The following is a 25,014-nucleotide window of genomic DNA, read 5'->3' on the forward strand; positions in this document are numbered from 1 at the left end:
ATATATATATATATATATATACGCATGCCTACACGCAGGGTTGCCAGTTTAAGAGTGAATGCTCAATTTGATTGTTCTGTAGAAAAGAGTAAGAGTTATTAATTTATTTGGGACTTTTCCCGTCGGAAGTCTATGGCAGTGGTGCGCAAACTTTTTTCGACTGCGACCCCTTTTGCAGAGAGAAAATTTTTGGCGACACCTAGAGATAAATGTTCCCAAATACGATGTATATTTCGCGCATTTCTTTCGTTTCATCGAATAAAAACATCATCATATTTGACTCATATTAATTTTATTTATAATGTTAAGAAAATACTTTTTGTATAACACAAAAATCAATAAATTGCCCTTTAATGAGATGTATGTGGCTTTCTAATTATCTCATCGATGTTTGGATGTATGTTGCTAATTGCAATTCGCATATCATCTTCAGGGTTTAAACGCGAGCGGTATTTAGTTTTTATTGAAACTAGTTTGCTAAATCCAGTTTCACATAAATACGTTGATGCAAATTGTATTAACACTCTGATGGCATTCTNACATATATATATGCATATATATATACACACACATATATATATATATATATATATATATATATATCCCTTTTTTCGTTCACTATTCAAAATAATTATTTTTTAGTTATGATATGATTAACAAGTTTATATTTAAATGTTTATGTGCCAAAATTCCCGCTTTCGATTCAAAATTTTAAATGATTTTATTCAGAAATATTATTTAAATGCATCTTAATACCACACATTTAATAAAAAATACAAAACTGAAAAGTAAATTTAACCGAATAAATGGTTTTTATGCCATGTTCTAAAGTATCACGATAAAATTACCAAATTTTACCACATTTATCAAACTTTATTACAAAAAACCATATTTTATTGTTTATTTCACCAAAATAATTACCAAAGTGTTTCGGTAATAATTACCAAGATTTTTGGTGTAACCATAGAGCCAGATTTTATCATAGTCTAGTAGTTTTGATCATACTATTTTTCTCAATATGGATAACAGTACGCGAACAAAAAAATGTATAACGCATATATACTTCTTGCTACGCTTTTAAAAGCAGCATAGCTGCATTTTATAACAATGCATTTTCTTGAAAAGTGAAAATGAATAAAAATGCATCCAAGAACTTTCTTACTAATCAAACAATCGAAATGAAAAATCGACTTTACTTGGTTCTCTTTGGAATATGAAAATCGAACTTCATTCACTCGAAGGAAATTAATGATATTTCGTGACGCTTTGTCGTTTGTTATTTCCCTTAGTCAATACATATTGCTACATTATTAGAGCCGTTTTCACCTTTTTGAAGAGCCTTATATTTATTTAATTCCTTGTTTCCATCCCTTCACTTCGTAAATTTTCTTCGTCGAAATAGATTCTTAGATCTTTCAAAAAGTTCATTTCAAGTTTTCGTCTTCTCTTTGTAGAAAAATAAATGAGAAAAATAAAAAAGAATAAAGTTATTGGTACGCGAATGAAACATGCTCTTCGAAACATGCTCTTTTCGAAAACATGCTCTATCCCAGTGGTAGGAAAAACTACATTATATTTGGAATTGTAGTGACTTTAAGGTTCCGAACTTTGCTGGAGAAATTAATTTACGTATTATGTTCAAAATGGTTTTGAATAAAAAAAATGGCTAATAATTAATATGAAGAAATATTTAGAAATATTTAATCATGTTTTCATGAGCCCTTTTGTTATTCTAAAACATTTTTTTTTTGAATTTGTTCATATAGTTTTCAACTTTTTATGCCTTTTTTGACAACAAATATTTAATTTAAGAGATGCAAGGATATTATCAAATGCTTGCAATTTCGTTAAGTGTTTAATGCTCTTTTATTATCTCTAAATTAAGTACATCGAAAATATATTTCCTTCCTTTGAAATAATATCACTGATTAAACGAGTGTACATTCACATGTGCAAGTGTGACCAAAGCAGTGGCGGATCCAGCGGGGGGGGGGGGTCCTAGGGGTCATGACTCCCCCCCCAAAAAAAATTGAAAAACATAAATAAAAATAATAATTTTCTTAATAGTTTACGAACGAAATAAAATATTTAAAAAATTATTTAAGGGGCATATACACCTTGGTTGGTCGGAAAAAATCGATTTTTTTCTCCATCTAATTATGTTCGTCACGAACATAATTAGATGAATTATGTTTCAAGAATCATAATCCAAAAGATTAAAACGAAATTCGTCTTAGTTTCATTGTAAACATTAATAATTTTGTAGCGCGCTTCAACAGGTTTAACCAAAGATTGTATAAAAATTGTCATAACTTTGCTTACGGCAACTTAAAATCAAGAACGATTAAATGGACTCGCATTATTATACATTCATCGAGAAATTGATTTGGATGTTGAAAAAATCATTGACAGATTTGCCAAAGTTTCTAAAAAACGCATTACATTTATTATTTAAAGATTTTGAATGCTTGAATTATTTTTGTATTGTTCTATTGTTCATTATGAAAAAAATAAATAAGAAGCCCATTAAAAACCCCAGTATTTTTTTTAAAAAAAAATTATTGTGGGGGGGAGGAGGAAATCTGAGTCTATGACCTCCCCCAGGAAAGATTTCCGGATCCGCCTCTGGACCAAAGTGATAAATTATCTATTATTCGTAATGGTTAGTTAATTATTAGTTATGCATGACTCCAAATACGCAATTCATGTTAACTCACAGTCAAAGGGGCATTTAAAATCGCTTCCTTCGGTAGACCCTCGAAGATTTGTACCCATCAAATTCGAAAAATTAGTTGTGTTAAAAGCCTGTTCATATACTAAACTAACGTTAAAAGTAGTAGCCAGAAATCGTTACAAACTACTATGTTTTTGGTATCGCACTACACTACTTTTTAAAAACAGTAGCACACTTTACTACAAACTTAGAAAAAAAGTAGCAAGTATAACGTTTCACTAATTGTAGTGTCCTACTTCCGATCACTGCGCTATCCCTTATGAAATAAAAGGGGACTTCTCTTGTACGTTAACGAGCTATTATGATTACTTCTTACTTTTATTTTTGCATGGGCCGGGATAGTCTGGTTGGTAAGGCTTTGGGCCCATGTTCAAGAGTTTGTCGATTCGATCCCCGCCGGACGACGACTGTCCGTGTAGTAAATAGTGACTGATGCACGTTAAATCTGTCGAGTCGTAAAGTCCTCCATGTTCCCATAACAGATCAATACCTCTGGGGGTATTACAATGCTAAAAATATGAATTACTTTTTTTTTCTAATGAAATTTTGTTTTTCAGATCTTTAATTTAATTTATGAAGTAAAGCCAGTTTGGTTTTAGTTATTTTTATTTCATTATTTAGTTATCTGTTTAGTTTTGTGTTATTATTTAAATTAAACTGAATAAGTTTTTGTGAATAAATTTGTTTATACACTAATGGAATTCCTGCAAAAGACATATTATCTGCTGTTTTAAAAATATTGAGAGCATCGAGTTTTAAAAAAATTAAATTTAACAAATTAATTTTAATTATGCTTATACTTAATTGCAAAAATAGTTTTCTAAATACATTTATTTGACTTTTGTTAGTGTTTGCAATCAACGCATTTAATAGTGATGTTTTTCTTTTAAAAAAAATGTTTCCAGTATTTTAATAGAAATAATGAAGTTAAAAAATAGCGTGTCTTAAGTTGTTTTGCTTCATTATTTAATAATCTATTTAAACTGTGTAAATTTTTAAGCACCATTTTTTGTTTAAATGACAGGAATTCCATCAGAAGAGTTTAAGTATGCTATTATAAAATATAGAATTTGAAAATTCTTGAAGTTTGCAAAATTAGTACAAACCATGTTAATCGAAGAAGAAAAAATTTAAATACATTTATTTGGCTGCTTTTCTTTGTAATCAACGCAATTAACAGTGATGTTTTTCTATTAAAAACTTATTTTATAGATTTTTAATAGGAATAATAAAGTTAAAAAATAGTGTGTCTTAAGTTACTTTGTTTAATCACTTAATAATCTATTTAAACTGTGTAAATTTTTAAACATCACATTTTATTTAAACTATTGGAATTCCGCCAGGAGAGTTCAAATGTGCTATTATAAAATATCAAATTTGAAAATTATTAAAAATTGCAAAATTAGTACAAACCATGTTATTTGAAAAAAAATTAAATACATTTATTTGGCTGTTGCTTGTGTTTACAATCCAAGCGATTGATTCGAATGTTAGTAAATATCGTGGCATACGGAAATAACGCAGTTCACAACCTGTAAAAAATAAAAAGAATGTTTCACTTAAACGTTGTTGAACCCTTTACTAGAATAAAGAATGTTTGAAACAGCAGGTCCGGAAAGCTATGAACAAGTAATCAAGAGAGCTACTGTTGTAAGTGATCCGTGTCTTCAACAGCTGTGACCAACCCGTGATCCATAACTAAATCGTTGAGCCACACAATAAAGAAGAAAATGTGACCAGACATTGTATTGTTGTGTCTGTCGTTTCTAATTTATACCAAACTCGAAGAATGAAATGGGATCGATTTTTTTTTACATAAAAAATTTGAAGAGAAAAAAATATTGTATTAGAACAGAAAGTATTTGCATATTAACTTGTGTAAGTTTTATTATTTTCTAAAAAGAATAAAAAAATAAAATAAACATATTCAAAACTCAAAAATTTACTGTCATAGGGCGTTAATTATTGGCCTATTTTTTTTATAATTTTAAGTATTTTTTTAAAATATATTTTGTTGAAACCTTGGACTTAAAAAATAATTTTTACTTTAACATTGCAAAATAAATTGTCCTGTATTAGAGGTCTAATTCTTAAAAATTGCTACGTTTTACTCTTTTAAAACAAGTTTGATTGTGAAGATCCTCTTTTTGGTTAATTTTATTTAAAATTAAACGAAATGAAATAATTTGTCAAAGCTGGAACTCGAACTTTAACTTAACTTAATAATTGTGTCAAAGCTGGAACTCGAAACTTTAACTTAACTTAATAATTGTGTCAAAGCTGGAACTCGAAACTTTAACTTAACTTAATAATTGTGTCAAAGCTGGAATTCGAGTCATGAGATTGACAGATTTACACTCTTGGCTCTAACATTTACCCAGTTGCAAGGAACTAAGTGACTTCATTTGGCAGGCCTAGTTGGTACGATAAAATTCTGGTTGTATAACCCTATGCAGATGTTAATGTGGTTCGATGTTTTCTTTGGACAAAACAAGTTACGACAAATCACAATTTTGTTAAGACAAAACAAATTTAACAATTAGCATAAAATAAAAATAATAAACATTCAAGCTACTCTGTTCAATTGACCGCAACCGCCAGCCGGAACAACTCTTTCTTTTTTCACAGCTGTAACTGAAAAGATAGTGCGGCACGCTCTCTGGCGGAATTGCCAAGCACTACACCCCCACACAAGATTGAACTGTGATACTTAATCTGACAATTTTGCTAATATGAAATATTATTTCAAAATTTTTACACGAATTAATTAAAACATGACTCACTGTTTAGATAACACTGCATACAAGAAAATACTTGCACATTATGATGGTTATAAAAATACACACAAAGTTATATGACTAAAATATAAATGGGTTGTTTAAGTTAAATGGATAAATAAGAAAATTAATTAAGCTATCATAATAATTAAAGCAAGTTCAAAGTAAACGTTAATAACCAATGATCATTTAACACTCATGCTGTAAGATGTACAGAAATGAAAGTCTAGTCTCTAAGTTTTCAAGTTTGTATATTAAGCGGGATAATGCATCAGCCTGGGGCATTTTTATAAATCTATTTATATACAATATTAAATATCGTTTAAAATATATGAAACTATTTGGTTTTAAAATATATTAAACTAAATAAAAAATGCAGTCCCTGGCCAAATTATTACACGCTCTATAAGATTCTAGGTAGAATCTTAATTATCAGATGATACTATACAGCTTTATTGTTTTTATGTGACTGAAACCGGTTTGGAGTTGTTTACGTTAGTGTATCAATTTGTTAAATTGGACGATATATAATATAAATTTGACGATAGAATAAATTAGGCTATATATCATATAAATATAGAACATTTATTAAATCAAGCATTATATTAGTACATTATAATAATTAGATCAAACTATTAGACGCACTGTAGTTTTTTAATAATTACATGATTTGCACGAGTTTATATGCAATTCTTTTATATTTAAACATACATGCAAAAGAGAGAGAGCATTTTTCAATTTATCATAATCATTTATCTCTTCGTCTTTGATATAAACTAAAATGTTCATACCCTTTTCACCACGAAGATTCAATGAAATTTCTCCTCTGAATTCTTAGGAAACATTTTTTGTTGTAAACGATCTTTCTAAAGACGAAAAAAATAAGCTGCTCGTTTAGGAACAGGAATAGTTAATGCTCGCACGTTTTGAATAAAATTTTCTACTGATTTCGTTTTGGACCGTTATTTCGCCTTTCGAATTTTCTCGCACACTTTCTCCAAATTTATTTTTACTTTTTCTAGATTTATTTTTTCCAGTTCAACCTGAGCTTCCGCACTTAATCGGGAGCTGTCTAACTTAGTTTTTTCTAATTCGATTAACGCTTGTTGTTCTTGATGCAATTTTCTATCCGATATTACTGATTCAAGAAATCATTGTACAAAATTTTTATCAGATTTATAATGCTAGTTAGAATTAAATCTTTTAATTTAATTACTTTCATATCTCGGAAGTTGTTACTTAAGCTAACTCTTCCGTAATAATTTTAAGATCTTCTTTAACACCTTTATACGTTTTAAAAATCTCACTATATTTACAACAGTTACATAGATAAAAGAATTAACCACTTTTACATCAGAAAATATGCCCAATAAGCCAGCCAGCCGGAACAACTCTTTCTCGTTTTATAGCTGTACCTGTTCCGCCAGAGTGCGGCACGTTCCCTGGCGGAATTGCCAAAACTACAAGGTAAAAGCAGTTAATTTACGGTTTTTCTAGCAGTTTACAGTTTGAATACTATTTTATTTATGGTTATGTGACTGTTTTGTTTGAATATGGTGAAATAACAATTAAATGAATAGTTATTTAACCATTTTTATTGAGAAATTTCTTACAGTGTATAACTTATAATCAAAGCAAATATTTTTAGATTTCAATGAATTTTAAAATCAAAGAATATGATTTTATGTTAAAAAAAAAGTGATAATGTGATTTTTAAGCAAATTCGTAAAAATATTTTTTATTTTAAACAAAAAGGGAATCTTATTTAAGCGAATTCCCTTTTGAACATTCTAAAATATCTCATTTTAAACTGTTTCTTGTTATGTTGAAATGTTATCTTTATTTTATTTTTTCTTTAACTATAATATATAATAAAAATTTTCGGAGTTCTACTTATGAAAATAAATAGATTCATTAAAATTTTAAAAAGATTTTTTTTTTAATAGAATTAAATAAAGTATAATGTACTCGTTATAGTTTAAATTAATGAAGACTCTTTTAAATATAAAATGTTTGAGAAAATTTTGAAAATATCTTATTTCTATATTACTTTTTCAACATTTATGCATTACGTGAGAATGTTTGCTTTTCTCCTTATAAATCGTTTTTCTTCTCATTTATTCCAAATTTACTTATAAAACAGTAACTGAATAAAATATTTAGTTACTGTTTAGAAATATTCACATGTTTTAGAAGTTTTATATTATCTTAATTGAAATTATCGCTTTAAACTCGGAAAGTCACGTAAAGTTTAAGACAAAAAGTTTTTAGAAAAAAAAGAAGTGTTAATACGATTAAATAAGCAGTGTTAGTAATTTTTATTTTCAACTACTTGGTTGAATTAAAAATGTTTCGGAAGAAACATGCTTTAAACTAATAACCTATTTTTTATATTTTATAACCGTCGTTGAACAGCCGATCCAACTTTTGGGTTTACGATTACTAACGTTCAACTCCATAGTCTTGTAATTTTGATTCCAATCCGGAAGACAAGGGAACTCGTGGATCAAGTATTGGGAGAAATTTTGCCTTCGTGGAGGACTTTTTTGATGAAACTAGCCCGCATTTGCGTTACATGGAGAGGAAGACAACGAGAACCTCCCACGGTTAGCCTGACGGCAAAGTAACTCTAACCCTTGATCCGTCTACCACTGAGGATATTTCACGTCTGCACTGTGATCGGTGCAAGCTGGATGCAGAATTCGTATCGCCCAGCCATCGCCGGGATCGAACCCGGTATACCTCATTCGAAGGCGAATGCTCTATCCCCTGAGCCATCGCGGATCTAATAAGCTATTTAGTTGCACCCCTAATTCTAAATATGTTTTTTTTCCTTCTTTTTTTTGCAAAACCCAAACAGATATAGAACTTTATGCATCCACATAAAATGTGAAAAAATTAAATCGTGAAAAAGTTGGACTGATCTTTAAATATTTCATTAAGAATATAGAGAAACATGAAAGAATCCATAAAATACATTCTTCAGTAACGTTAGAAATTAATTATTTTTCATCAACGGGTTAGTCTTTTTATTTCATTAAAAAAGAAATTAAAACTAATCTTTGGAAATAAAAGCTAATCTCAGATGCAGAATATACATTCAACGCATCTTAAATTAGTTTTACGATCGACTTTAAAATCTTAAGTGAACACAGTAACGTGCTGATATAGTCTTGAAACAGTGAACGACAGCGAATAAAAGAGCTGTCAAAAACCATTAAGACAATTGAGAGTAGTTTCCTTTTCAACTATGGCGATAAATAGTGAAAAATAATAGATAAAAGTAAAAAGAAATTAATGGGGGTAGAAAAGGATTCGATTTAGGTCACCCAATCCACGTTCACGATGTTATACAATTTTGTTTCAGTTTTCGTTAAACTTCAGTTTTTGGCGAAATGCCAGGTAACTCGAATTCATTTTAAATTATTAAACACCAAGAGTTCACACTGTTTAAGATTATATATAACGTCTTTAAATTTGAAAATGAGTTTAATTTGAAACATTTCCTTTTGTTTTAAAATTTAGCTCATACATTGAAAAAGTATAGTATCACACAAATTTGATATTAAATTATTGAGTACTCAGTTTAATTTTTTGCTGAATGCCAACACTGTAAAAAATCCAGGATCAAATTACGGGAAAAAAAATACTAATACTCAAGGTATCAGTACTTTTTATTGCAAAAGATATTTTACGTAAAGTTTTACAAAATAAAAAATCTGATTTACCGTAATATTTACTATAAAATCAGAGAACCAATATAATGAAATAAATATAATCGTAAAAATTGCGGTAGGAAATTTTTTGTAGAAATGTATATTACGGTAAAGGGGATTTTATGGATACTGGAATCGGGGTTGCCTGCACTTTTTACCGTAATTTGATTCGGATTTTTTTACTGAGTATGAAAAGTCTTTTAACTTCACTGTCAGAAATTTTGGGACATGTTGAACCACTGCTGCAACCTTAATAATAATAATCACAGATTATCTTACTCATTAAACACGGTATTAGGGTTCAACTCTAACGGAAACATTGTTCAATTTAGCCCCTTGTTCCGGTCGTAGCAAATTTGCTCTGAATTGTGGTTTAACATATAATCATTTTTTCTAAAAGTGGTTACTATTGACTATAAAATATTGAAGGGCTAAACCTTAAAAAATAATAAATGATTGAAAATGGTAAACAAACTCATTTTTTACAACACGATATACATATATAACTTTTCTTTTTTAATTATGTTCATATATTCTTCGTATGATTTAATTAAATTTAAGATGCATAGAAATATTTATATGCGTATGTTATCGATATTGCGAGAAGCGCCGATAAACTATAGCATACCTAGACATTTTATACACTGTAAAAATTCCGGATCAAATTACGGAAAAAAGTACCGGCACTCAGGGTGCCAGTACTCTTAACCGTGAAATGTATTTTTACCTTCAAATTTTATGATAAAAATCTGACATGCCGTAATTTTTACAGTGGTATAAAATTTTACAGATGCTGCACTCAGGGTGACAATACTTTTTACCTTAATTTCTTCACTGTTCGCCCTGTCAAAAAAAAAAAAAGTGAGAATTACCGCATACAATATTTCCTATGCATTCTGTAGCTGTTCTTTAAACTAAGCTCCTTTCAAGGCTCTTCTTTCCTCAAAAATTCAAGTAAAGAAATAACTGTTATTAATGAGGCCTAATCTCCAAGGTAATTACTGTATCTATACAATATATTTCGAAGATATTGTATTTTGATGTTAAAATTTCGAAATGCTTTTTGAATCTGACGTTTGGATTTTTGAAAAGTCTTGTTTCTTAAGCAATTTTTTTGGTTTCAGAAGTTGTGGAGATAAATTCTTCAGAATTTCCGTTTGCTCAAAGAACAAGGATGTTATTAAGAACATTCTGAAAGAGGACTTTAAGTTGTTTCTGAAACAAGCAATACTTTACAGTAGGTGGAATTTACTTCAAAATATTCTAAATAAGTATGTAATTCACATAATATCAGGAATTATCAGTCTTGTGAAGTGTACGCGCCTTTTATATATAACCGGTAATGTATGAATAATTTTTTAGAATGACTGAGGTATTTCATACTTTTCTGATTTGTCTTTTTTACATTTTGTAAAATGTCTAAGTAATGTGTGAACTGTTAAATTGTTTCATAATTCACCATCCAGTTCAATTTTTAACATTCTATTAAAAGCTGGATTTCAAACTTCGTCGGTTTCATATAGACATCATAATCTGAAAAAGGAACCAAACAATACAATTTAAAAGTTTTTTGTAGAGCAACTGAAAGGATCATTTTTAAATGGCTTTTATACCGAATTCGGAAAAAAAAAAGTCTTTTCTTCAAATCACGAAACATTTTGTTTCACAACTCACAAAATAGCTACGCTTAATCTTCTTTTTTTTTCTTTCTAAAACAGGACGCACGTGTAATTCAGTCAAAATCAGTTAAAATTTTACTTACCGAATAAAAAGTATCCCAAGTGAGTGTAATCAAATAATATTTCTTAATTTAGCTCGCAGAGATTTTTAAAAGTAGGAAGAGCAATGAAAAGTAAAAAGTGCTTTTCATCGTTGAAACTAGCACACCAAATATTACGAAAATCAGTTTACCTAAAACAAAATTTTATCAATGTATGGAAGTAATAAATACACAAACTAAAAAGTTATGATGAAAAAAACAGGAAAAGTTATTTGAAATTTTTTCTCGTTCAACTGACTTTATTGTATAGTATTTAAATACAGGCGATATCGTTAAATATGAAAACGAATAATTTAAAGGCAACTTCTTTTCAAAGTACTTCTTTTCCGGGTTTAGGTGAACAATAACCAGCTTAAATCGTTTAATGTGAGCTACTAAAAAAAAAAAAAACAATAGTACAATACCACAATAGTACAAGCGCAATCTATACCCTTCGTTCTAATTTTTTAAATACGAGTACCTTTTTTTTTATTTTATGCATTACGTGTGAAAATATATGTATGCTACACTACGCGCACTGTCTGTAAGTGAAAACCCCTAATACTTTCGAATGGAATATGGTGCATATTTTTGTATTCGCATCCTGCATCGATTGTTGTCGAATAAGAAACCGATTTTAATCCTTCATTTCATGATGCCTTGTCATCTTTTATTCAAAAAGAGTCTATCTATGTTCCAACTAGTTCTCCGCGGAATCGATAAAGTTTTATTATCTTTCGGGGAATTTCTAATAACGGCGAAAGAAATTATTCACCGTTTGCTTTCATTTCTATTCTTAAATTACATAAAAAAATGAGAAATGTGAGAGATTGGGAAGGTGTAACGGAAATTAAATGTCTTCAATTTTTTTCTTCTTATCATTTCTCGAAAATAGATAGTAAAAAGCTTCAATTTTTTTTCCCATTCTGTTTTGGTACCTATAGGGGATAAATAATTTCATTTCCAACATGATAAGACTATTTTTTTTTACGTGGCTTCTGTTACTTTTCTACCAACAGTAATCTGTCGACATTTGTGTAAATTCTTCGAAATTAAAATTGACTTCAGTTCATTTTTTGCTTGAATGATACATTATTTAAACTTTTAACTCATCATATTTTATTATTAAGCAAAATTTTAAATCAGAGAATATAGTTTCATCTTTTATTTCGTATAAGAAAGAAAATAACACGTTTCAAGCCAAGAATTAACGTACAAAAATATTTGTAAGTGTATTTCTGACTAATGTTTTTCTTTTAATTTGTTTATTCATTTCGGAAGAAAAAAAAATCAGCTGCTTTTTTCATGATTTGAAAGTTGAATTTGTCCTCCTTCAGTTTCATTAATGTCTTACTGCAGATGTGAATTATCCTTCCACAATTCATCAAGATAGTTTGGAATTTTTTTTCCCTGTAAACTACTGTTCTTTTTATACTGAGAAAAAAAGTATGGTCCATATTGCTAAATTATGGCGAAACTTACTATGTTTTTGGTTTTATTGGAGCACCAAAAAAGCTCGCTAATTTTTAGCGCTTTGGTAATGATTTTGGTAAACTTAACAATAAAGTGGTAGAATTTGGTAATAACCTTTGAGCATGAAGAAGAAGAAGGAAGATCAATACTAAGATCAACCACAAAATCTTATTTAAGGCGATAGATAAAATCATTTTTGCAAAAATTTTCATTGTTTATTTATATTTTTTGCTTATGACTTTTTGCATATTCCTTTATGTCCCACTGCAGTTGAATTATCTTTTCACGTTTCATTAGGAAAATTAATCACAATTACCACGTTTCATTAGGTATCCTTTTTGTAAAGCTTCTTTCTGACAAATTGTTCAAATCATGCAGTCAAAAAGTTAAAATATTGGCATTTAAGGAGCCTCTTAATTACCTCTCAACAAAAAGTATTGTCTAAGATGGGCTTAACTAAATCCCTACATTTACGTATAACATTTACGAGCTCCCATCTGTTGTAAAAATGGTATATAATTATCGAAAAAGTGTTGTTTTGTATGATAAATGAGCTAAAAAATCTGTAATAGATCCACCCCCACAAAAGCTACCTTACGAATTCTTCCCTATAACAAAAGGAAGCCATTCCTAGTTTACTGAAAACAACTGTTTATATAGTGTGTGTCCCCGTGACAGAATAGCGGCAACATGGCGACATTGTCGCAGAACTCTACAGGGTTCTTGCAGAAAGACTTTTCTTTAGAGAAGTAAAAATTTTGATTTGCTTTTCTGCAGAAATTTACACGTAAAATTTTGAATCGAGCATTTAAATAATCATTTTTTGATCCAATATTTCATAAATTTATTTAAAAAATTACTCCTTGAATTACTCATACAGCTTTAAAATTAAACGTTTTTTTTTAAAAAATCTAATAAAAATAGATAATAATTTTTAAAAAAAGAATTTCATATTTAAAAAAAAGAACTATATTAACAAAAAGCTACCATTAAGCAAATTGCTATTTTTCAACATATGCTATCAAAATTAGGGAAAAAAGTTAAAAAGTTCACAAAAATTTATTTAACTTATTAAGCATATTCCGTATAGTGTTCCTCTATTTATAGACATATTATAGCAGCCTAAATGCTTCTTGCGAAAGGCTTTTGCTGCTCCCTTTAAAGGATGCGAATGCATTGATTTGAATGCCAATTTAAACTGTTGGGAAAAAACCCAGCAAATCTCAAACTTTTCTTCTCAAAAAAATCTGCTCACTCCCGGAATTGAACCGGGTATTTTTCACCCTTTACAACTCTAAGTACTGCACATTACTTCAAATAAAGTATTATTTAAAGTTCGTAAAATAAAAGGGTTATTTTTGAGCAAAACAATAGTGAAAATCGTGATGTTTCTTTATACTGGTGCCCTAATGAGATGTTGAAAATTATTTTCTTGTCTTATCGGAAATCTAATTAACGAGGCCTTCTAAACGGTTCTCTGAATTTACTATAATGTGTATCTATCTATAGATCAGAGTTTATTGAATGATTTATTGAAGAAAAGAAGAAAGAATATCGATAAATTATGTCATTAAAAACTCTTCATGGAAAACCCGTGAACTACTTTCGGCAATGCACTTAGCACTTGATTGAATATTCTTAAATCGATGGCCATCATCTTTTCGTTCAATGCCTACATTTTTGTCACAAAATCTACTTTTAGTTTTCTATTTAGACAGAGCTGGAAGAAGGAAGACAAAATCGATTTTAATTCTTACTGGTCGAACGACCCCACAGGCAAAGAATATCTTCCATGACAAAATTGGTTTTGGTGATTGTTTGAAGCATCTGTTCATCATCAGAGAACTTTGGAAATGAAATATTTTATTTTAACTGATAAGATGTTTTATGAATTATTTAGCTTAATCCGTACAGATAATAAAATAAGAAGATTGTGTGTGTTTGGTAATTTGTGAGCAGTGTCTCTTAGAGAGAAGAAAATGTGGAACCACAAACTGAAGAGGTGGATTAACTGTCCGCCAATTTCAACTTTGTGCTAATTTAAAATTTGCCTAGTTTCAAGTTTGCGTTCGTTTTTTATTCATACGATTTGCATTTTACTTATATATTGTTTTAGAGAGCACTAATGCGGTAAGTTTAGAAAAATTTCTACCTTTAAAAGTATCATAGCAAATATTTCCCGACTTTTTTTTTATTCTGAACACATACTGGTCAATGAATTAGGAACTTGGGAGAATTTCTCTTGCCTGTTTCGCACTATACAAGGAGTCTGATGGGAGTATCGGGATTCCAGACACGTTCTGTTTGTATGGAAGTGGCACCTTGGTATTTTTCAGGGGTAAACGAAAAGCATGTAGAACCTGAATACTTTTGCAAATGAAATTCATCTTAGAATTATTACTATGAAGGTGATGGATACTTCATGGAAGATGCCAAAAACGTTAAAAAATAATTAGTTCAATGAACTTAATCTGATTTCCAACTCCTCCCTCTGTCACAGCAAAATCTGGATCTTAACCTAATAAAAATAGTTGGAGCATGTTTCAACACAGTCCATTCTTCCATTTAATTTATGGGATCTTGAAGTCTAATGTATGGTATTCTTTGGTCAAAAATGAACTCCATAAATTTATAGAATTGATTCTTTTACGAATATGGGATGTTTTCCATGAAAAGAAAAAAGGAGATCCAAAAATATTAATCTTAGGTTTCTATTTTATCAGTGTGTGGATAAAAAGTGGTTTTGTGGAAAAAATGGTATAATAAAACTAAGTGGTCGACTGCCATTTTATTTCAAAAAGATCTTAAAAGTCAAGGATCATTAATGTAACCAAAGATCATTGATATAATCTTTGGATTCTACTAGATAAATGAAAATACCGAAACCTATAAAAATATGACCGGTAAAAATAACTGCACTTAAAATGACACTGCCATAAATATTGACACCAGTTTGAACACATTTTAGAAAGTAGCGAGTTCATTCACGATTTTTATTTCTTTGTCTAAATATTATTTTAGAGAGCCACAAAGCGAGGTGTCCGTGAACAATTTAAACATTTTAAGTCACTGAAAATAATACTGAAAATAACATTTGAAATAATACTGCAAATAATATTTAAAATAATTCTGCTCTTAAAATATCACTGTCATGAATTCAGATCAATGCTGCAAGAGTCAGCAGGAAATGACATCAAATTGCGCAATGGTAAGTTCATGTTGGTGGACCAACTGACCACCGCAGGTGGCTTAACATTCCAAAATATTACTATTTAGAGGGATTTGCATTGATAAATACCATAAAATTGTATAAAAAATTTAAAATATGAAAAATTACAAATATTATGATTCGCATCTCAAATGCCAAAAAATCGCTTTTCATCATAATAAATATTTGATTTTCATGCGTATTTTTCACAATAATTACAGTTCCAATACACATTTCTTAAAATAATTAAAAACTTACTATAGTCACGAAAATTAATTTAAGGGAAAAAAATTGTGCCAGCTAATTATTTAAACTGCGTAATTAGCTTGGAATCATAAATAACTTAAATTGATGTTTTTAATTAATTTGGTTGTTATATCCTATTTTAATAAAAAAAGTAAGATGATTTTAATAATACTGTGATTTTAATAATACATTTAATAATACACACACTATAACTCACCCACAAAGTTTATAAATAATAAATACAAAATCATATTGTTACAGTCATAAATAATATTTCGCTCTTAAATTTTCCATTTAGCATAAAAGTTTTCGTGTGTACTACAATTTTCTTTTATTTCTAGATTTAAAAAAATTCTCAATGAAACATAGTTTTTCTTTCATCTAATCATTATTTTCACAGATTTTATTTTAAATAAAAAATGAAATGGAAATTTCTTCACATTTTTAAAAACATTTCATTCAAGAATTTATTTAGTTACTTAATATTTTCTTATTTACAATTCAAAATTTTTAAATCTCGTCTTTACTTTCTTTTTTTAATTTCCTTTACAGTTATTTTTGTTCTACTTCGTAATTTTTAAACAAATTTCGCAGGAAATAAATTTAAAAAGGAAGATTATAAAGCTTTTTAAATCCTTTGTCATTCTTTTAACATTTTATGTTACTAGAATGTATTGCCGGATATTTATGTACTCTATTTTACGACTTTATTACTGGAGAAGATTCTCTAGTAAGATTTCAATTTCATGATATTAGATAAAAATATTTCATTGTAAAATGTAACATTATTAGGTTAAGAATTCAAAGTCAAATCTTATTTAGTATTAGATGAAATATACTTTTTAATTATTTAATTCGTAATAAAAACTTTACTACTTTGACATTTGAAGATAACAAAAGAAATTTGTGAATGCGTAAACACGAGATTGGTACCAGGAAAGCAGGATTGTGAATTTTTAAACGTAATATTTGCGTTAAGAAAGTATGCCTATTAATTGCTTTAAACATAAAATTTTTGTTCCAAGATAGTATAGGTTTTGAATTATTTAAACATAAAATTTCTACCAATAAAGTATGATAGTATTTTTGCGTAGGATTATAATTTAGAATATAAAAAAACATTCAGAGCACAAATTAATAGATTAAAAAAATGCCTTTCATTTTTTCTTTCATTATTTGCCTTTTATTACTTAATATTTAGTGAAATGCATATTTCGGTTAGTATACTTACGTAATTGAAAAATAAGTTTGTATTACATTAAAAATAATAATATTATATTTTAACCCTTATCTATGGTTAAATATAAATAGTTGCAGGATACTGTAACAGACATCTCTGTTACAGGATTTTATTTTATTTATTAATTTTTTTTTCATTTTTGTGGCTTTTTAACTATTCTTCGTTTTCTTTCTGTTTCGTATCAAAATTCATATTTTCTTGACTGAGTTTATGTTCTAAGCTATAGCCTCGATAATTATATAGTAATCACATATATTATTTGTAAAAGTTTGCATACAATTTCAATAATAGAACTTCAAACACCCAAATACTATAATATATTCCGGATAAAATTGCGAAGAAAAGTACCCTGAGTGCAGTATCTATAAAATCCAGTTTTACCTTAAAATTTTATCCTGTAATTTTTATGCCGTAATTTTTACAGTGACATCTTTTTAATTAATTCTATTTTAAAGTAGTTTAAAGTTAATTAATTCTATTTTAATTCTATTTTATTAATTCTAATCGTAATATTTATTTAATTTTCTATTTTAAATTTAGAGAGAAAATAACGCCTTCTGGAAGACTCGGTTTGGCGTCATTTTTGCCAACTTAACAATAACTTTCGTGGCGAAATTGGAAACTTTGAGTTTCAAAGTGACAGGACCGAGAATCCTGTCGAAAGATCGGAGGTTTCATCGCCAAGCCCAGTGGTCGGAAGCAGGGCTAAGTAAAACTACTGTAGTCGCTACTTTTTCTCGTAGTTTATAGTGTAGCGTGCTACTTTTTTAAAAAAGTAGTATAGTGAGTAGGGCGATACAAAAAACAGTAGTTTTTAGTGAATCCTGGCAACTACTTTTAGCGTTAGTTTAAAAAAAGGGTTCTAAAGCATTTAATTTTTCAAATTTGATGGGTACGCGGATCCGTTAATGGATGCAATGAATGACCCTTTGACTGCAGCTGAGCTTTAACAGAGATTGCGTATTTAAAATCACGTATAACTAATATTTAAGCTAGCCGTGACAAAAATTAGGTCATTAATCACTTTGGTCACACTTTCACTTGCGAATGTACACTCGCACTGAAACATTGATGTTATTTCAAAGAAACGAAACGTAGTTTCGATGTACTTAATTTCTTAGAGGAAATAAAAGAGCATTCAACAATTAAAAGGTAGCAATTATTTGATAATTTCGCATTTCTTCTGTCGAAAAAGGCATAAAAGGTTGAAAGTTTCGAGAAACTAACTCGCTCTTCTAAGCATGGATAAATATTTATGACTTATTCCCTTATATTTAATGTAAACCAATATCTTGAACATAGGTAGAACATAGCATGTTCGTCTCCTTAAAGTAGTGAAGTAGTCACTGAATTTATGAAAAATAGTTGTCGTTAACTATATTTGTAATAAAGTAGTTGTAATAAACTACAAAAATACTGTAGTTTTTCCGACCACTGGCAAAGCCTATATTAATATTATATTATTATTGTAATATTATAATTATAACCGTCGTGAAACAGCCGACCCAATCTATTGGGTTTACTCCGAGATCAAGTATTGGGAGAAATTCACCTTCGCGGAGGACTTTTTGATGGAACTAATCCTCATTTGCGTTACATGGAGAGGAAAAACCATAAAAACTTCCCACGATTAGCCTGACGTACAGGGGACTCTAACCCATGATCCGTCTACCACTGAGGATATGTTTACGTCAGCACTGTGGTCGGTGCGAGCCGGATGCGGAATTCAAATCAACCAGCTATTGCCGGGATTTGAAACCGGTTCACCTCATTCGGAGGCGGGCAATCTATCCCCTGAGCCACCACGGCTCTAGTTAACTATATTTCTATTAAGGTTGTTGTAGTAAACTACAAAAATAATGTAGTTTTTGGACCACTGGCCAAGCCTATATTAATAGAAGTGTGCTGCTTGTGACTGCAATAGTGTTCTAATCAGCGACTCTAGTGATTTGATTGAGCCGTCTGAGGTTGGAAAGCCTGTGTTTTGCTGTATTATATGAGCTGTTTTTGAGTGCTAGAAGTAGCTGTATTTTCTGAAAGATTCTAATAATAAGGTGATAGAGCTTAGTCGCAAAGCTTAATTAAATTTTCTGTACTTTTGAATGACTGCGAATTTAACACATTTTTAAAACTTCAATTCTAAATGTCAAAATGTCACTAATGTGTATTTTTAATAATGAGTATGTTTCAATTTTAATTGAATTTTTCACACATTCGTTGTTTTCTCGTAATTATTCAAATACATTTTTTAATTCAAATTTAGAACATTAACTTTTTATAACAAAATTTTTTAACAATTGCTTTGTACAAATAGTTTTGTCTATTGCACCGAATCTATAGTTTATTTAATTTCATTTTAATATTTTTGCATTTGATAATCTTTGATTTATTTTTTCTAAGTATTTGCTCTTATTCCAACTAATAATTTTTTATAGTTTGGTCTAACTTGTTGTTTGTTCTCATTCGTAAATTAATAAATCTAGCAATGATACAATTTTGTAGATTTAACTTTTCTAATATATAACTATTAAAGAAAAGCCAATTAAAACAGTAATTTGGTATATTTATATATTATTTAAATTTATTAGTGATAAGTTAATAAAATATTACTTAGTATTTTATTATCAATTATAAAATACATTACTTTTTATGTTACTTTTAGTTTTTTATTTTAAGAATTTAATAACTTTTGCATTCTCTCCAAAATAAGTAGGTATTTCTTTTAATGCACTAATCTGAAGCATAAATTTTTTTACATTTAAAAATAAAACGAAAACATGACTTTTATGCAAATAAAAAGGCGAAAAACAAGCCTTTTAATTATATTTTCAAGTCTTTTGAACCTACAAAGCTTTTCATAATTTATTAATAAATAAAGCGATAAATATTTATTCTTTACCAACATTCAACGTTTATAAAGATGTTCATGCTTTTAATTTTTCTCAACCTCAACTAATACTCTAGTTCTTTTTAATTAATTAGACTCGCCCGCAAATCAAAGTAATTTCGAACAAAGAAAAAATGAATAAAAAAAATCTTTTTAAAAGAAGAATTATATTTCCTTAAGTGTTTTCTAAATTTTTATAAATAAAAAGAAATTTCCAGACACGCGATGATAGTTCGCCTCAAATTAATTCGATTTTAATGAAATACCCAATCGAGTCTCATACGGCTGGATACTTAACGAAAAAAAAAGAATTAAAAAAAAAATTTTTTTTCTTAAATTTCTGTTTTTTTAACTTTTTTATTCTTCTCCTGATACTGTGGATGTTTTGACAAAAGTTTATCAGACGGAAGTTTTCATTTTTAACACCGCAAGATTAATACTTAACACCAGATTACAGATTGTACCAATTATTTTTTTTATCAACTGTGCCAATTATTTTTTTTAAATTACTTACATTTCAAGTCGACTAAAAAAGCGTTTTTATACCATTTTTTCAAAATCGAATTTTAATTATAATTTTTTGTTTCTCAACTGGGATATAGTTATTTTCACCTTTTTAACTAGATTTTTTGTATTTTTTTTTCCGTATATTTTGGAGCAAGATAAACCATAATATTGTAAAAATTAGCTACAACTTGAAAATGGACCAAATTAAATCTATATCGTACAAATTAATCCTTCTTGAATCTAATTACACAATATTATGTCTCAATTTGAACACAAATTTCGATATAGCACCTTTTTAATATTAGTAGCAAATTTGCTCTATGTTATTGTTCTACTTACCAATTGGCAGACTTAGATAAAATGAAAAACTTTCTGCGAGCACAAAATCTCAATTAAAAAAACTTTCTGCACTCATTGAGTTTAACTGGTTTAACTAGTTTCAATCATTTTGTTACCACCTCATTTTGGCTCATTTGTTTGAAAATCAGGGATTTTTTTCAAAATGTTTAATTTTTATACAATTCTATATTGATACATACCACAGAGATGAGTTAAATAAAGAACCAAAAAAGCTGAAAATAGAAATCCAGAAATGTTACGTGCAAAAACACTTTGTTTGGTAATTGAAAAAAATACCTGAAATTTAAGCTAGAAAGTGTATAAAAGAATTTATTTTTTTAAAATTGTGTGAATATTAATCTTAATGTGTGATTTTTAAATCACGCGTATACGAATCTCGATGTTTAATTTTAAAATCACGTAAAAATCGAATCTTGATGTTTGATTTTAAAATCACGTGAATTCGAATCTCGATGTTTGATTTTAACATCGAGGGAATATGGATTCTGAAGTATAATTTTAAGTCACTTGAACACGAATCATAATAGTGGCTTTTAAATCGTGTGACTATGAAACGCAATATTTGATATAAAATCATGAAAATACGAAACACGATGCACGATCTTAAATCACGTAAATAGGAAGACCGATGTGTGATTTTAAATATTAGAATGTTATTTTAAATCGTGTTTGCATTGGTAAGAAAAAGCGTCAAAATGAATTTTTTTTCACACGAATTCGAGAAAGACAAGTTTTTATAAAGGGGTGGATTATTTTTCTTTTCTGTTTTAGTAATAGTAACCTGTTGAGGCGTTGAAAATCACTGGAAAAGGCGTTGAAAAGTTCACAGAATATAGTTCACAGAAAAATAAGTCAAATAAGGAAGTGTCTTGAGTTTATTTATTTGGTTGTTTTCTTCTTATGTCAAACGCATTCATTCATGCTTCGAAAAAAGTGGTCAAGAACGGAAGACCTTTCCAACAGCAACCAAAAGAAAGACAATGACTAACAAAACCTTTCGAACAGCGACCAAAAAAAAAAAGATTATACCTAAAGAATTCTCACAGTAGGCTTAGAGGGACAATCCTGTCCCTTAATTATATGTAACCCTATGGTATAAATGTTTTCTTCTTCAAGAAGTGTAAAAAAATGAGAACTGTTGCAAATTATGCGAAGATCTTCGACGTTACATAATTTTTTAAGCTATTTTTTTGGAGGATGAATCGGTAGATCTGTCGATTCCTTTGTCAAAAATGGGGAAATGTATAAAATTTTGAAGAAAGGAAGTATTTTATGAAAGCATGGTGAAATCGATAAGGGTAGAAAAGAAATACTCGACAATGTCCGAGTATTTCTTTCGGGGCCTGTTTCTGCACTAACTAACGTGACAAGAAGTCTTGTTTCTGCTCGTAATCAACTTCCAGAATGAATTAGTGGCTATTATCATTTGGAATTCAGTAGGCAACCACTAAACTCACAATTTCTAGCTTTCTCATGTGTTGAAACAAGGTGTTAATGAATATCACACTTTTCGAGAGTGTGGGAAAGTGAAAGGAGGAAAGCGGATAAAAATTAAAACTTCTAAAATATCGGGGAGATTTAAAAAAATGGGTGACCCGATGTCACAAGTGTGGTTTAAGATAATAGATTTTTTATACATCATAAGTAAGTTTGGAAACATTTGAACCCTAATATCGTTCAAATTGGCTACATCTTGAGAATGAAGTCAGCTTTAACCATATTATGGTGCAAATTAATCCTTCAACTTAATTACACATCTTTATGGTTCAACTTGGATTTAAACACGTTTCACTTTAACACCTTATTAAGGTTGAAGCTTATTAGTATGATGTTATGGTTCAAGGTACCAACATTATGAATTTATGTCGAGCCTAGTTTTTTGAGATTGGATAATAGTTTATACATTTTTCAGAAAATTGCCTTAAATATTCACAACAAATTTAAGATTTTTCCAACTCGCGGGTTTAGTTGTGCCTTTTTTTTAACCTGATTTTTTATTTTGCTTGCTTTAAAAATTTATCTCTATTTCAGCAAGATTGATAAGAGCATTCGAGGTTTTAGTTTAAATTTGAATCAAGCAACCCTTTTTACAACCATATCTTTTATTTCGTTCCGTATGACAAATATATGGATTATCCGAGGTGTAAAAATAGGGATTTGTTTTTGATTCCTAGCTCAAAAAATTTTAACCTTTCCGCAAGTCGGTTTTTATTAATTTTTTTCTTGCAGATTTAAAGTTTTATTTTGAATAGAATATTCTAAGTTAAAAATTATTTCTACCGTACAACAAATCCAGTGGCTTGCCGTGAGGAAAGAAAGGTAACTTAATTTATTAAAAATATTGGAAAAATATACATTTACAAAAATCTGAATGAATATTTTAAATCCAATTTTTATTTAAATATAAGGTAATTTATCCTATAATTAAAAATTAATTATTTTAATTTTTAAAAAATCATAAATGTTTGTTGATTTTTCGGGGCTAAAATTTCTATTTTCTGCTTGGTAGTGGTATTTTATTAGTGAACGTTTTTCAAGACTTTATAAAACATTTTTGCTATTTCTTTATAGCAGATAATAAATGTGCTTGTAGATTTTAAAGAGGGTTGACTGGTTTAAACCATGGCTTAAACCACGGTTTCAACTAAGCGGTTTTTTTTTAAAATTATTTTATATAATTAAATTTTCTATTATTTATATAAATTCTTTCAGTTTGATACTAACAAAATGAATAAATATGTAGTTTTCTTACTTTTTTTAATGATTTTGGGTTTAATTTCTAATGGGAATCTATATTATTTCAAATTAACATAAATCTGCAATTTTTAAATGTTCACGCGCATGTGACATTCCACAAAAATATCTATGTTAAACAGAGTTGGCATTTCATCCGGAGTTCAAGTTTCTCAAAGTTTAATTTTATCTACATTATGTTTACTATACAATAAAAAGTATTTAAATGGGAATGTGGTATTATCTAAATTTTATTTTTTTTAGTTTAATTTTAGAATTATTTTCTGACACCAGTGTAAATAAATTTTTGTTGCATAGATGCAGTATATATTCATTATTGTGATTTCCAAATTACATTTTTCATGTTCTATTTAAAACAAAACTGCAAAAGAAAGATTATTAATGTCACTAAAAATATTTTAAAGTATTTTTTCTTACTTATTTAATGCTGTATCAATAAGAATACTGTTAAATTCAAAACTCCATCATATTAAAATAAATTATAAAAAAGTAATTGATTCTTTATTTTTCAAACCGTTACTACTTAAGCATACTTTAATTTTTTATGTGTTTATATTTATGCAATCTATTTTTCTTGTTCAGTTTTTTTCATCATTCTATGAATTTTAATTATCTTTCAATTGAAAAAATATATTTCCTTGAATATGTTACTCTCATTTATGTTAAAATTTGTATTGATTCAATGAGTAAAAACAAATGTTTATTTTAGAATAGTTAATTAATATTAATACTACAAATTTTATACTGCGAAATAAAGACAATAATGTAAATAATTCTGATATACCAAATTTTTTTTTATATACTGACAACTAACATTCAAGGAGGATAATCAACATTTACTACATACATGCACAACTAAAAAAACATTTAGATATTAAATGTTTATTTGCTTATTAAATAGAGTTTATTAAGTGGAGTTATTATATATATATATATATTAATCAATATTTAAAAAGATTTCTGTGAAATACTTTTTAATTTGGGGCTGAGCATGCTATTAACCTTTAATTTTAAACAAACAAAAAAGAATAAATAATAATAATCTGGTTTAAGCTAAAAAAAAAATGTTTTTTTGAAAAAGAAAAAAAACGAGTTTTTTTTCAACCCTGATCTAACACCATTCTAATTTAATTTTAAACAAAAATCTGCTGTTAAAAAAAACTTGAATAAATATTAACAAAAAAAACTTTCTATGTTAACTAATGTTAGTTGACTATTTCAAGATTGAAAATTTCATTCTTCTATTAATGATTTAATTGTATTAGTGAAACAAATTTAAGAATGAATATTTTTAAATTTTTTTAATCAGAATAGTAAATGCACTGATTAGATTTTAATAAAATGCCATGCTAA

General features: G+C 28.4%; 1 protein-coding gene across 4 annotated transcripts in view; it reads left to right on the forward strand.

Moving 5' to 3' along the window:
* LOC107454977 (adherens junction protein p120) overlaps window positions 1-25,014 on the forward strand; it is a 231,545-nt gene that overhangs the window by 63,214 nt on the left and 143,317 nt on the right. For 3 of the 4 annotated variants that reach the window (XM_071188186.1, XM_071188183.1, XM_071188181.1), the window contains exon 3: window positions 10,352-10,464. The exons of the other annotated variant lie outside the window; for it this stretch is intronic. The gene's annotated coding sequence lies outside the window, so the exon portion shown is untranslated. The remainder of the gene's footprint in view (window positions 1-10,351; window positions 10,465-25,014) is intronic. 4 annotated transcript variants of the gene reach the window in all.

Source organism: Parasteatoda tepidariorum, chromosome X2 (genome assembly GCF_043381705.1).
Source record: "Parasteatoda tepidariorum isolate YZ-2023 chromosome X2, CAS_Ptep_4.0, whole genome shotgun sequence".
Taxonomy (NCBI): domain Eukaryota; kingdom Metazoa; phylum Arthropoda; class Arachnida; order Araneae; family Theridiidae; genus Parasteatoda; species Parasteatoda tepidariorum.